The sequence below is a fragment of the Ranitomeya imitator genome, chromosome 3 (assembly GCF_032444005.1).
Source record: "Ranitomeya imitator isolate aRanImi1 chromosome 3, aRanImi1.pri, whole genome shotgun sequence".
Lineage (NCBI taxonomy): Eukaryota > Metazoa > Chordata > Amphibia > Anura > Dendrobatidae > Ranitomeya > Ranitomeya imitator.
Window position 1 is genome coordinate 512,455,430 of NC_091284.1, and position 13,610 is coordinate 512,469,039.

At 43.9% G+C, this 13,610-nt stretch overlaps 1 protein-coding gene across 12 annotated transcripts in view; it reads left to right on the forward strand.

The window, feature by feature from the left end:
* The window catches only part of ABI3BP (ABI family member 3 binding protein), a 746,713-nt gene that overhangs the window by 435,634 nt on the left and 297,469 nt on the right, over positions 1-13,610 (forward strand). The gene's annotated exons all lie outside the window — the stretch shown is intronic.

The window sequence follows — 13,610 nt, forward strand, 5'->3', positions numbered from 1 at the left end:
CACACATTAATCCTTGGGTGAGTTTTTTACCTAGTTATCTGTAATTCTAGGAGTTGGTGAAAAATTCAGAAGTGGTTCACGTGTTTCTGTTTTCCTCTGTACCAGTCCTGAACAAATACTGATATAAAATACTGACCACATACTGAATGTGTGCACGTGGCCTCATCTTGGCTTTTCATACACATAAAGATAATTAATTGGGATTTGTCTAAAGCAAAGAACAACCCTTTAACCCCTTCATGACCTTTCGTTTTTCCGTGTTCGTTTTTCACTCCCCTCCTTCCCAGAGCCATAACTTTTTTATTTTTCCGTCAATTTGGCCATGTGAGGGCTTATTTTTTGCGGGACGAGTTGTACTTTTGATCGACATCATTGGTTTTAGCATGTCGTGTACTAGAAAACGGGAAAAAAATTCCAAGTGCGGTGAAATTGCAAAATAAGTGCAATCCCACACTTGTTTTTTGTTTGGCTTTTTTGCTAGGTTCACTAAATGCTAAAACTAACCTGCCATTATGAGTCTCCAGGTCATTACGAGTTCATAGACACCTAACATGCCTAGGTTATTTTTCATCTAAGTGGTGAAAAAAAATTCCAAACTTTGCTAAAAAAAAAAAAAAAAAAATTGCGCCATTTTCCGATACTCGTAGCATCTCCATTTTTCGTGATCTGGGGTCGGTTGAGGGCTTATTTTTTGCGTGCCGAGTGGGCGTTTTTAATGATAGCATTTTGGTGCAGATACGTTCTTTTGATCGCCCGTTATTGCATTTTAATGCAATGTCGCGGCGACCTAAAAAGCGTAATTCTGGCGTTTCAAATTTTTTTCTCGCTACGCCATTTAGCGATCAGGTTAATGCTTTCATTTAATTGATAGATCGGGCGATTCTGAGTGCAGCGATACCAAATATGTGTAGATTTGATTTTTTTTTTTATTGATTTATTTTGATTGGGGCAAAAGGGGGGTGATCTAAACTTTTATATTTTTTTTATTTTTTTCACATTTTTTTTAACTTTTTTTTTTTTACTTTTGCCATGCTTCAATAGCCTCCATGGGAGGCTAGATGCAGGCACAACGCGATCGGCTCTGCTACATAGCAGCGATCTGCTGATCGCTGCTATGTAGCAGAAATGGAGGTGTGCTGTGAGCGCCGACCACAGGGTGGCGCTCACAGCCACCGGTGATCAGTAACCATAGAGGTCTCTAGGACCTCTATGGTTACCATCCTGACGCATCGCCGACCCCCGATCATGTGACGGGGTCGGCGATGACGTCATTTCCGGCCGCCCGGCCGGAAGCGGTAGTTAAATGCCGCTGTCTGCGTTTGACAGCGGCATTTAACTAGTTAATAGGTGCGGGCAGATCGCGATTCTGCCCGCGCCTATTACGGGCACATGTCAGCTGTTCAAAACAGCTGACATGTCCCGGCCTTGATGCGGGCTCACCGCGGAGCCCTGCATTAAAGCAGGGGATCTGACCTTGGATGTACTATCCCGTCCGAGGTCAGATAAGGGTTAAAACCCTATAAATACCATAATAATAATGATCCTGATAATACTTTAATAATTATAAATTTTGCCTGTTTCATGGAGATTTAAAATACAACGTAATCAGATCAGATTTTACAAATTATCGCTACTCTCATCTTTTATGGGAAGAAGCCACGTTTTTCACTAGAACTTCACATTATTATGAGACAGTTATGTTCTGAATTGAAATTATGTCACCTTGAAGGAACAGTCTGCTGTCTTAAAATAAAATATCAAAGTTGTTTCTGTATCCAAAAATGTTTGCTTATTTATCCATATTTTCACAGTGAACTTTGTTTCTAATTATTTCGCTTTAACTGTGCCAACTGTTTCCACAGTTTATATAGCAGCGTACATGTGGAAGGAATATCACAGAGCTAAATGTTTGAGTGGACAGAAAAAAATGTTTCTGCAGAACAGGTCATAAAACAGTACAAGATTTACAATACTGGCTTCTTTGAAAATAGAATATACTTTCCCTGAATGGAAATGTCCTGAACTGGTCTTCTTATATCAAGGAATATGATATGTGTCCACATTAAATTAAATTCAGCATTTTCTGAACCTTTCCATATGCAGTGAAAGAACTTACATGTAGAACACCAGAGTGCATGGACCAGTATTCTCCATGCATGTCACTTCCTGGCTGCTGGCATGTTTAATTACTCCATTATTCACCACTAGGGGTAAGTGAACCCGATCTAGAAAGTTCAGGGTTCGTACCGGACTTCTAGTGTTTGGTACCAAACCCCAAACACAGACTTCTAACTGTATGTCTGGTTTCCTGTTCTGTTCCGGAAGTCTAAGAAAGCTTGTTGAAAGGCTGCAGCACAGCGAATCAACAAGCTTTAAGGTTGTGGGCAATTCTGGCTCCATCACAGCCATGTCAAGTAATGGCATGCTGTGATTAGTTGGGCACTTAAAATGAATAAATAATGATTTCAAAAAACTGACGTGCGGTCCCCTTTCTTTTTAAAATCATCCAAGGGAAAACAAACAGCTGGGGCTGGTGCTTTTAGACTGGGAAAAGGACAATATCCATAAAGCTGTCCATTCTATTAATATCAGCCTGCAACTGTCAGATTTGCCTTAGCTGGATATTAACCCCTTCACCCCCGGAGCTTTTTCCGCTTTTTCATTTTCGTTTTTTGCTCCCCTCCTTCCCAGAGCCATAACTTTTTTGTTTTTCCGTCAATATGGCCATGTGAGGGCTTATTTTTTGCGGGACGAGATGTACTTTTGAAAGATACCATTGATTTTACCATGCCATGTAACGGAAAACGGGAAAAAAATTCCAAGTGTGATGAAATTGCAAAAAAAGTGCAATCTCACACTTGTTTTTTGTTTGGCTTTTTTGCTAGGTTCACTAAATGCTAAAACTGACCTGCCATTATGATTCTCCAGGTCATTACGAGTTCATACACACCAAACATGTCTAGGTTATTTTTTATCTAAGTGGTGAAAAAAAAATCCAAATTTTGCTAAAAAAAAAAAAAAATGCGCGATTTTCCGATACCCGTAGCGTCTCCAATTTTCGTGATCTGGGGTCAGCTGAGGGCTTATTTTTTGCGTGCCGAGCTGGCATTTTGGTGTAGATACGTTCTTTTGATCACCCGTTATTGCATTTTAATGCAATGTCGCGGCGACCAAAAAAACGTAATTTTGGCGTTTTGATTTTTTTTCTCGCTACGTCATTTAGCGGTCAGGTTAATCCTTTGTTTTTATTGATAGATCGGGCGATTCTGAACGCGGCGATACCAAATATGTGTATGTTTGATTTTTTTTTTAATTGTTTTATTTTGATTGGGGTGAAAGGGGGGTGATTTGAACTTTTATATATTTTTTATTTTTTTTATATTTTTAATCACTTTTTTTTTAATTTTGGCATGCTTCAATAGCCTCCATAGGAGGCTAGAAGCATGCATAACTCGATCGGCTCTGCTACACAGAGGTGAAGTACAGATCACCTCTATGTAGCAGAAATGCAGGGTTGCTTTGAACGCCGACCACAGGGTGGCGCTCAAAGCAATCGGCCATCAACAACCATAGAGGTCTCAAGGAGACCTCTGGTTGTTATGGCGATGCACTGCTGACCCTCGATCATGTGACGGGGGTCAGCAGTGCTAGCACTCCCGGCCGCGCGGCCGGGAGCGCTAGTTAAATGCAGCTGTCAGCGCTTGACGGCGGCATTTAACTAGTTAATGGGCGCGGGCGGATCGCGATTCCGCTCGCGCTCATTGCGCGCACATGTCAGCTGTACAAAACAGCTGACATGTCGCGGCTTTGAGGTGGGCTCACCGCCGGAGCCCACCTCAAAGCAGAGGATCTGCCAGCTGACGTACTATTCCGTCAGCTGGCAGAAAGGGGTTAAAAATAGGAGGGACCCTAAAAAAATGATGTGGGGTTTGCCCTAGTTTTAACCCCTTCCCGACCTGTGACACAGCGTATGCGTCATGAAAGTCGGTGCCAATCCGACCTGTGACGCATATGCTGTGTCACAGAAAGATCGCGTCCCTGCAGATCGGGTGAAAGGGTTAACTCCCATTTCACCCGATCTGCAGGGACAGGGGGAGTGGTAGTTTAGCCCAGGGGGGGTGGCTTCACCCCCTCGTGGCTACGATCGCTCTGATTGGCTGTTGAAAGTGAAACTGCCAATCAGAGCGATTTGTAATATTTCACCCATTATAACGGGTGAAATATTACAATCCAGCCATGGCCGATGCTGCAATATCATCGGCCATGGCTGGAAATACTAATGTGCCCCCACCCCACCCCACCGATCGCCCCCCCAGCCCTCCGATCTGGCCGGTACACTGCTCCGGCAACCCTCCATCCAGTGCTCCGCTCCCCCCCGTGCTCTTGTCCGCTCCCCCCGTGCTCCAATCACCCCCCCTGCATTCAGATCCACACCCCCCCGTGCTCCGTTCCACCCCCCCATGCTCCGTTCCAGCCCCCCCGTGCTCCGTTCCACGCCCCCGTGCTCCGTTCCACGCCTGCCGCGCTCCGATTCCCCCCCCCCGTGCTCTGATCCCCCACCCCGTGCTCCGATCCCCCCCCCCCGTGGTCCCCCCCACCCCATTATACTTACCGATCCAGCCGGGGTCCCGTCCGTCTTCTCCCTGGGCGCCGCCATCTTCCAAAATGGCGGGCGCATGCGCAGTGCGCCCGCCGAATCTGCCGGCCGGCAGATTCGTTCCAAAGTGCATTTTGATCACTGAGATAGATTATATCTCAGTGATCAAAATAAAAAAAATAATACATGACCCCCCCCCCCCTTTGTCACCCCCATAGGTAGGGACAATAAAATAATAAAGAATTTTTTTTTTTTCCACTAATGTTAGAATAGGGTTAGGGTTAGGGGTAGGGTTAGGGTTAGGGGTAGGATTAGGGTTAGGGTTAGGGGTAGGGAAAGGGTTAGGGTTAGGGGTAGGGCTAGGGTTAGGGTTAGGGTTAGGGCTAGGGTTAGGGGTAGGGTTAGGGCTAGGGTTAGGGTTTCGGTATGTGCACACGTATTCTGGTCCTCTGCGGATTTTTCCGCTGCGGATTTGATAAATCCGCAGTGCTAAACCGCTGCGGATTTATGGCGGATTTACCGCGTTTTTTTCTGCGCATTTCACTGCGGTTTTACAATTGCGATTTTCTATTTGAGCAGTTGTAAAACCGCTGCGGAATCCGCACAAAGAAGTGACATGCTGCGGAATGTAAACCGCTGCGTTTCCGTGCAGTTTTTCCGCAGCATGTGTACAGCGATTTTTGTTTCCCGTAGGTTTACATTGAACTGTAAACTCATGGGAAACTGCTGCGGATCTGCAGCGTTTTCCGCAGCGTGTGCACATACCTTTAGAATTAGGCTATGTGCACACGGTGCGGATTGGCCGCTGCGGATTCGCAGCAGTATTCCATCAGGATTACAGTACCATGTAAACATATGAAAAACCAAATCCGCTGTGCCCATGGTGCAGAAAATACCGCGCGGAAACGCTGCGTTGTATTTTCCGCAGCATGTCAATTCTTTGTGCGGATTCCGCGTATTTTTACACCTGTTCCTCAATAGGAATCCGCAGGTGAAATCCGCACAAAAAACACTGGAAATCCGCGGAAAATCCGCAGGTAAAACGCAGTGCCTTTTACCCACGGATTTTTCAAAAATGGTGCGGAAATATCTCACACGAATCCGCAACGTGGGCACATAGCCTTAGGGTTAGGGTTGGAATTAGGGTTGTGGTTAGGGTTGTGATTAGGGTTATGGCTACAGTTGGGATTAGGGTTAGGGGTGTGGGGGGGGTTAGTGTTGGAGGTAGAATTGAGGGGTTACCACTGTTTAGGCACATCAGGGGTCTCCAAACGCAACATGGCGCCACCATTGATTCCAGCCAATCTCGTATTCAAAAAGTCAAATGGTGCTCCCTCACTTCCGAGCCCTGAAGTGTGCCCAAACAGTGGTTTACCCCCACATATGGGGTACCAGCATACTCAGGATAAACTGCGCAACAATTACTGGGGTCCAATTTATCCTGTTACCCTTGTGAATCTAAAAAAATGCTTGCTAAAACATCATTTTTGAGGAAAGAAAAATGATTTTTTATTTTCACGGCTCTGCGTTGTAAACGTCTGTGAAGCACTTGGGGGTTCAAAGTGCTCACCACATATCTAGATAAGTTCCTTGGGGGGTCTAGTTTCTAAAATGGGGTCACTTGTGGGGGGTTTCTACTGTTTAGGCACACCAGGGGCTCTGCAAACGCAATGTGACGCCCGCAGACCATTCCATCAAAGTCTGCATTTCAAAAGTCACTACTTCCCTTCTGAGCCCCGACGTGTGCCCAAACAGTGGTTTACCCCCACACATGGGGTATCAGCGTACTCAGGAGAAACTGGACAACAACTATTGGGGTCCAATTTCTCCTGTTACCCTTGGGAAAATAAAAAATTCTGGGCTAAATAATTATTTTTGAGGAAAGAAAACGTATTTATTATTTTCACGGCTCTGCATTATAAACTTCTATGAAGCACTTGGGGGTTCAAAGTGCTCACCACACATCTTGATAAGTTCCCTTGGGGGTCTAGTTTCCAAAATGGGGTCACTTGTGGGGGGGTTTCCACTGTTAAGCCACATCAGGGGCTCTGCAAATGCAACGTGACGCCCACAGAGCATTCCATCAAAGTCTGCATTTCAAAACGTCACTACTTCACTTCCGAGCCCCGGCATGTGCCCAAACAGTGATTTACCCCCACATATGGGGTATCAACGTACTCAGGAGAAACTGGACAACAACTTTTGGGGTCAAATTTCTCCTGTTACCCTTGGGAAAATAATAAATTGCAGGCTAAAAGATCATATTTGAGAAAATAATTTTTTTTTTTATTTTCATGGCTCTGCGTTATAAACTTCTGTGAAGCACTTGGGGGTTCAAAGTCCTCACCACACATCTAGATTAGTTCCTTTGGGGGTCTAGTTTCCAAAATTGGGTCATTTCTGGGGGATCTCCAATGTTTAGGCACACAGGGACTCTCCAAACGTGACATGGTGTCCGCTAATGATTGGAGCTAATTTTCCATTTAAAAAGCCAAATGGCATGCCATCCCTTCCGAGCCCTGCCGTGCGCCCAAACAGTGGTTTACCCCCACATATGGGGTATCAGCGTACTCAGGACAAACTGGACAACAATATTTGGGGTCCAATTTCTCCTATTATCCTTGGCAAAATAGGAAATTCCAGGCTAAAAAATCATTTTTGAGGAAAGAAAAATTATTTTTTATTTTCATGGCTCTGCGTTTAAACCCCCAGGTGCTTCACAGAAGTTTATAAGTGCTCAATGTGCATCTAGATAAGTTCCTTGGGGGGTCTAGTTTCCAAAATGGGGTCACTTGTGGGGGAGCTCCAATGTTTAGGCACACAGGGGCTCTCCAAACGCGACATGGTGTCCGCTAACAATTGGAGCTAATTTTCCATTCAAAAAGTCAAATGGCGCGCCTTCCCTTCCGAGCCCTGCCGAGTGCCCAAACAGTGGTTTACCCCCACATATGAGGTATCGGCGTACTCGGGAGAAATTGCCCAACAAATTTTATGATCCATTTTATCCTACTGCCCATGTGAAAATGAAAAAATTGAGGCGAAAAGAATTTTTTTGTGAAAAAAAAGTACTTTTTCATTTTTACAGATCAATTTGTGAAGCATCTGAGGGTTTAAAGTGCTCACTAGGCATCTAAATAAGTTCCTTGGGGGGTCTAGTTTCCAAAATGGGGTCACTTGTGGGGGAGCGCCAATGTTTAGGCACACAGGAGCTATCCAAACGCGACATGGTGTCCGCTAACGATGGAAATAATTTTTCATTCAAAAAGTCAAATGGCGCTCCTTCCCTTCCGAGCCTTACCATGTGCCCAAACAGTGGTTTACCCCCACATGTGAGGTATTGGTGTACTCAGGAGAAATTGCCCAACACATTTTAGGATCCATTTTATCCTGTTGCCCATGTGAAAATGAAAAAATTGAGGCTAAAAGAATTTTTTTGTGAAAAAAAAGTACTTTTTCATTTTTACGGATCAATTTGTGAAGCACCTGGGGGTTCAAAGTGCTCACTATGCATCTAGATAAGTTCCTTGGGGCGTCTAGTTTCCAAAATGGGGTCACTTGTGGGGGAGCTCCAATTTTTAGGCACACGGGTGCTCTCCAAACGTGACATGGTGTCCGCTAAAGAGTGGAGCCAATTTTTGATTCAAAAAGTCAAATGGCGCTCCTTCCCTTCCAAGCCCTGCCGTGCGCCCAAACAGTGGTTTACCCCCACATATGAGGTATCAGCGTACTCAGGACAAATTGGACAACAACTTTCGTGGTTCAGTTTCTCCTTTTACCATTGGGAAAATAAAAAAATTGTTGCTAAAAGATAATTTTTGTGACTAAAAAGTTAAATGTTCATTTTTTCCTTCCATGTTGCTTCTGCTGCTGTGAAGCACCTGAAGGGTTAATAAACTTCTTGAATGTGGTTTTGAGTACCTTGAGGGGTGCAGTTTTTAGAATGGTGTCACTTTTGGGTATTTTCAGCCATATAGACCCCTCAAACTGACTTCAAATGTGAGGTGGTCCCTAAAAAAAATGGTTTTGTAAATTTCGTTGTAAAAATGACAAATCGCTGGTCAAATTTTAACCCTTATAACTTCCTAACAAAAAAAAATTTTGTTTCCAAAATTGTGCTGATGTAAAGTAAACATGTGGGAAATGTTATTTATTAACTATTTTGTGTCACATATCTCTCTGGTTTAACAGAATAAAAATTCAAAATGTGAAAATTGCAAAATTTTCAAAATTTTCACCAAATTTCCATTTTTATCACAGATAAACGCAGAATTTATTGACCTAAATTTACCACTAACATGAAGCCCAATATGTCACGAAAAAACAATCTCAGAACCGCTAGGATCCGTTGAAGCGTTCCTGAGTTATTACCTCATAAAGGGACACTGGTCAGAATTGCAAAAAACGGCAAGGTCTTTAAGGTCAAAATAGGCTGGGTCATGAAGGGGTTAATAACCAGCTAAGGCAAAGCAGACAGCTGCATTCTGATATTAATAGGCTAGTAAGGGGCCATGTATATTGTCCCCTTTCCCAACCTAATAACACAAGCCCTCAGCAGCCCCAGAAATGGTGCATCCATTAAATGAGCCAATTCTGGTGCTTAGCTTTGGCTGTTCACCCTTATCCTGGTGCGTTGGTAAGCGAGGTAATAGTTTATGGGGTTGATATCAGCCTTGTAGTGTCCACTGATATCAAGTCCAGAAGTTAGTAATGGAGAGTCGTCTATCAGACGCTCCTATTACTAACCAAGTAAGTTAAAAGAAAAAAATACACATGCAGGAAAAAAACATTCCCTGGTTTACCCATTTATTAATTAAAAAAAATCTCTTCAGATCTGATGACATCCAATGAGGTCCCACGTCGTAGACCAATTTTCTCATGAGCAATCACTTCAGTAACATAGTAACATAGTTAGTAAGGCCGAAAAAAGACATTTGTCCATCCAGTTCAGCCTATATTCCATCATAATAAATCCCCAGATCTACGTCCTTCTACAGAACCTAATAATTGTATGATACAATATTGTTCTGCTCCAGGAAGACATCCAGGCCTCTCTTGAACCCTTCAACTGAGTTCGTCATCATCCACATAGGAGATCATGATTTCTGCTATACATAGTAGTTCTGAAATACTGCAATGTGTATTACAATCATTCGGACATTCACAGGTTCAAGTTCCCAAAAGGAACTGTTAAATACAGTAAAATGTAAAGCAATAAGTCTTAAAAAATGAAAAAATAAAAGAACACAAAAGTTCAAATCACCTCCCTTTTGCCCCATTGAAAATAAAACAATTAAATAATACACATATTTGGTATCACATCATTCAGAAAAGTACAGTCTATCAAAGTATAAAATAAATTAATCCCACTTGCCAAAGCACTAGGACAAGCGGGAAGAGCCGAGGCTTAGTGTATGATTAATCTAGTCCCAGAATTGGCTCATCTAATGGATGCGCCATTTCTGTGACAACTGAGGGCTGGTGTTATTATTCTGGGAAGAAGAAAATACCCTAAACAGATAGATTTGAGCTGATATTAATAGACTGGGAACCGTTATGGATATTGCCCCTTTCCCAGAATAACAACACCAGCCCACAGCTGTCTGCTTTCCCTCAGCTGGTTATTAAAATAGGGGGGACCCCACATCATTTTTTTTATTTATTTATTAACCAGCACAGAAAAATGCACACCCATGGTAACATTAGCTCACATCCTCTAAGTGTTCCAGAAGTTGGAAAATCCAGTAACTTTAAAGTGTCCCTCAAAGATACCCATGAGGTTTGTGGGCCTCACAGCTGGCGAGAGACCTGATGGCTGTGAACTCTGGTAACCTTGAATGGTAGCTCGAGCATCGGACTGCTGAGTGTCAGAATGCCAAGTGACAGACCCACGGTCATTCATCAGTCCAGCAATGGAGCTGCACACTATGAGAACCAGCTGCTATGAGCTGAAGTGATCTTATAGTAAAGCTACTGCAGTGCACAGACTGGTTCACACAGAGCTGACTGTGAGACCTGCCACCTGTGACCTGCGGTAATCTTAATTACATCACTGCTCATCACTGCAGCCTTGTTCTCACGCTAAGCTAAGTGTGTTAAGGCTGGCATGTTAAGCCTTCACACTACTGATGTCACCGCTGAAGGAAAACTGCTACGAATCCACAATGGCCAATCCGCTGTGGATCCGCAGCCAAATCCGCACCGTGTGCACATAGCCTAATTCTAAGAATATGTGCACACGCTGCGGAAAATGCTGCGGATTCGCAGCATTTCCGCAGCTGCGGGTCCGCAGCAGTTTCCCATGAGTTTACAGTTCATTGTAAACCTATGGGAAACAAAAAACGCTGTGCACATGCTGCGGAAAAAACTGCACGGAAACGCAGTGGTTTACATTCCGCAACATGACACTTCTTTCTACGGATTCCGCAGCGGTTTTACAACTGCTCCAATAGAAAAAGGCAGTTGTAAAACCGCAGTGAAATCCGCAGAAAAAACGCGGTAAATCCGCGATAAATCTGCAGCAGTTTTGCACTGCAGATTTATCAAATCCGCTGCAGAAAAATCCGCAGAGGACCAGAATACGTGTGCACATAGCCTTACCCTAATCCTAATTCTAACCCTAGCCCTAACCCTAGCCCTAACCCTAACCATAGTTCTAACCCTAACCCTAGAGGAAAAATAAAAGTAAATATATTTTCTTTATTTTATTATTGTCCCTACCTATGGGGGTGATAAAAGCGGGGTTCATTTACAATTTTTTTATTTTGATCACTGTGATAGGTTTTATCACAGTGATCAAAATGTACATGGAACGAATCTGCCATTTTGGAAGATGGCGGCACCCATGGAGAAGACGGACAGACACTGGGAGGCTCGGTAAGTATGGAGGGGTGGGGGGAGCACAGGGGTGGATCGGAGCACGGGGGTGGATCAGAGCACGGGGGAGCGGACAGGAGGATGGCGGGAGCGGACAGGAGGACGGAGGGGAGCGGACCACAGAATTTAGGACTGGGGAGATCGGTGGTGCTGGCGGGGGGCAGATCAGGGTTTCCAGCCATGGCCGATGATATTGCAGCATCGGCCATGGCTGGATTGTAATGTTTCACCACTTTTCAAAGGTGAAATATTACAAATTGCTCTGATTGGCTGTTTCACTTTGAACAGCCAATCAGAGTGATCGTAACCACAGGGGGGGTGAAGCCACCTTCCCTGGGCTGAAGTACCACTCCCCCCTGTCCCAAATTGGAGTTAACCTTTCACTCGATCTGCAGAGACGCGATCCCTCCATGACGCCACATAGGCGTCACAGGTCGGAATGACACCAACTTTCATGATGCCATGTGGTGTCACAGGTCGGGAAGAAGTTAACCCCTTCGCCCCGAAGCCTGTTTTCAACTTCCTGACCAGGCCATTTTTTTTTATTCTGACCACTGTCAATTTATGAGGTCATAACTCTGAAACACTTCAATGGATCCTGGTCATTCTGAGACTTTTTTCTTGTGACAAATTGTACTTTATGATAGTGGTAAAATTTCTTCGATTTGACTTGTGTTTATTTGTGAAAAAAACCGAAATTTGGCAAAAATTTTGAAAATTTTGCAATTTTTGAACTTTTAATTTTTATGCCCTTAAATCAGATATGTCACAAAAATTAGTTTATAAGTAACATTTCCCACATGTGTACTATACATCAGCACAATTTTGGAACCATAATATTTTTTGGTCAGGAAGTTATAATGGTTAAAATATGACTTGCGATTTTTCATTTTTTTCAATAAAAGAGCAATTTCTCCTGAATACGCTGATACCCCATATGTGGGGGAAAACCACTGTTTGGGCACACAGCAGGGCTCGGAAGGGAAGGAGCACCTTTTGACTTTTGAACGCAAAATTGGCTGGAATTGAGAGTGGACGCCATGTTGCGTTTGAAGAGCCCCTAATGTACCTAAACATTGGAAAACCCCCACAAGTGACCCCATTTTGGAAACTAGACCCTTTAACGAACTTATGTAGCTGTGTGGTGAGCACTTTGAACCCCTAGGTGCTTCACAGAAGTTTATAACGTAGAGTCGTGAAAAAAAAATCACATTTTTTACACAAAAATGATCTTTTAGCCCCAATTTTTTTAATTTTCACAAAGGTAATGGGAAAAAATAAACCACTAAAGTTGTTGCACATTTTCTCCTGAATACGCCGATACCCCATATGTGGGGGAAAACCACTGTTTGTTCGCACGGCAGGGCTCAGAATGGAAGGAGTGACGTTTTGGATTGCAGATTTTGATGGAATGGTCTGCAGGCGTCATGTTGCGTTTGCAGAGCCCCTGATGTGCCTAAACAGTGGAAACCACTCACAAGTGACCACCATTTTGGAATCTACACCCCTGTATGAATTTATCTAGAGGCATAGTTTTATAGTATTGATTATAATGCTTCTTGTTTTACTGATGTATGAATTTATAATGTGGTGTTATATGTAAGGTGTGCGGGGTACATCAGATTTATAAAAGTGTGTTGTGTCAACAGTAGTGTTGAGCATTCCGATACCGCAAGTATCGGGTATCGGCCGATACTTGCGGTATCGGAATTCCGATACCGAGATCCGATACTTTTGTGGTATCGGGTATCGGTATCGGATACATAGAGATGTGTAAAATAAAGAATTAAAATAAAAAATATTGATATATTTACCTCTCCGGCGGCCCCTGGTGAGTCCGCGGGTAACCGGCAGGCTTCGTTGTTCAAAATCAGCTCTTTTAGGACCTGAGAAACACGTCCCGGCTTCTGATTGGTCGCGGGCCGCCCATGTGACCGCCACGCGACCAATCACAAGCCGAGACGTCACCGCAAGCTATTAGCGCGCTCATTTTTGAAAAATGAGCGCGTTAATGACTTTCAAAGACGTTGCGGCATGTGATTGGTCGCGGCCACGCGACCAATCACAAGCCGCGACGTCACCGCAAGCTATTAGCGCGCTCATTTTTGAAAAATGAGCGCGTTAATGACTTTCAAAGACG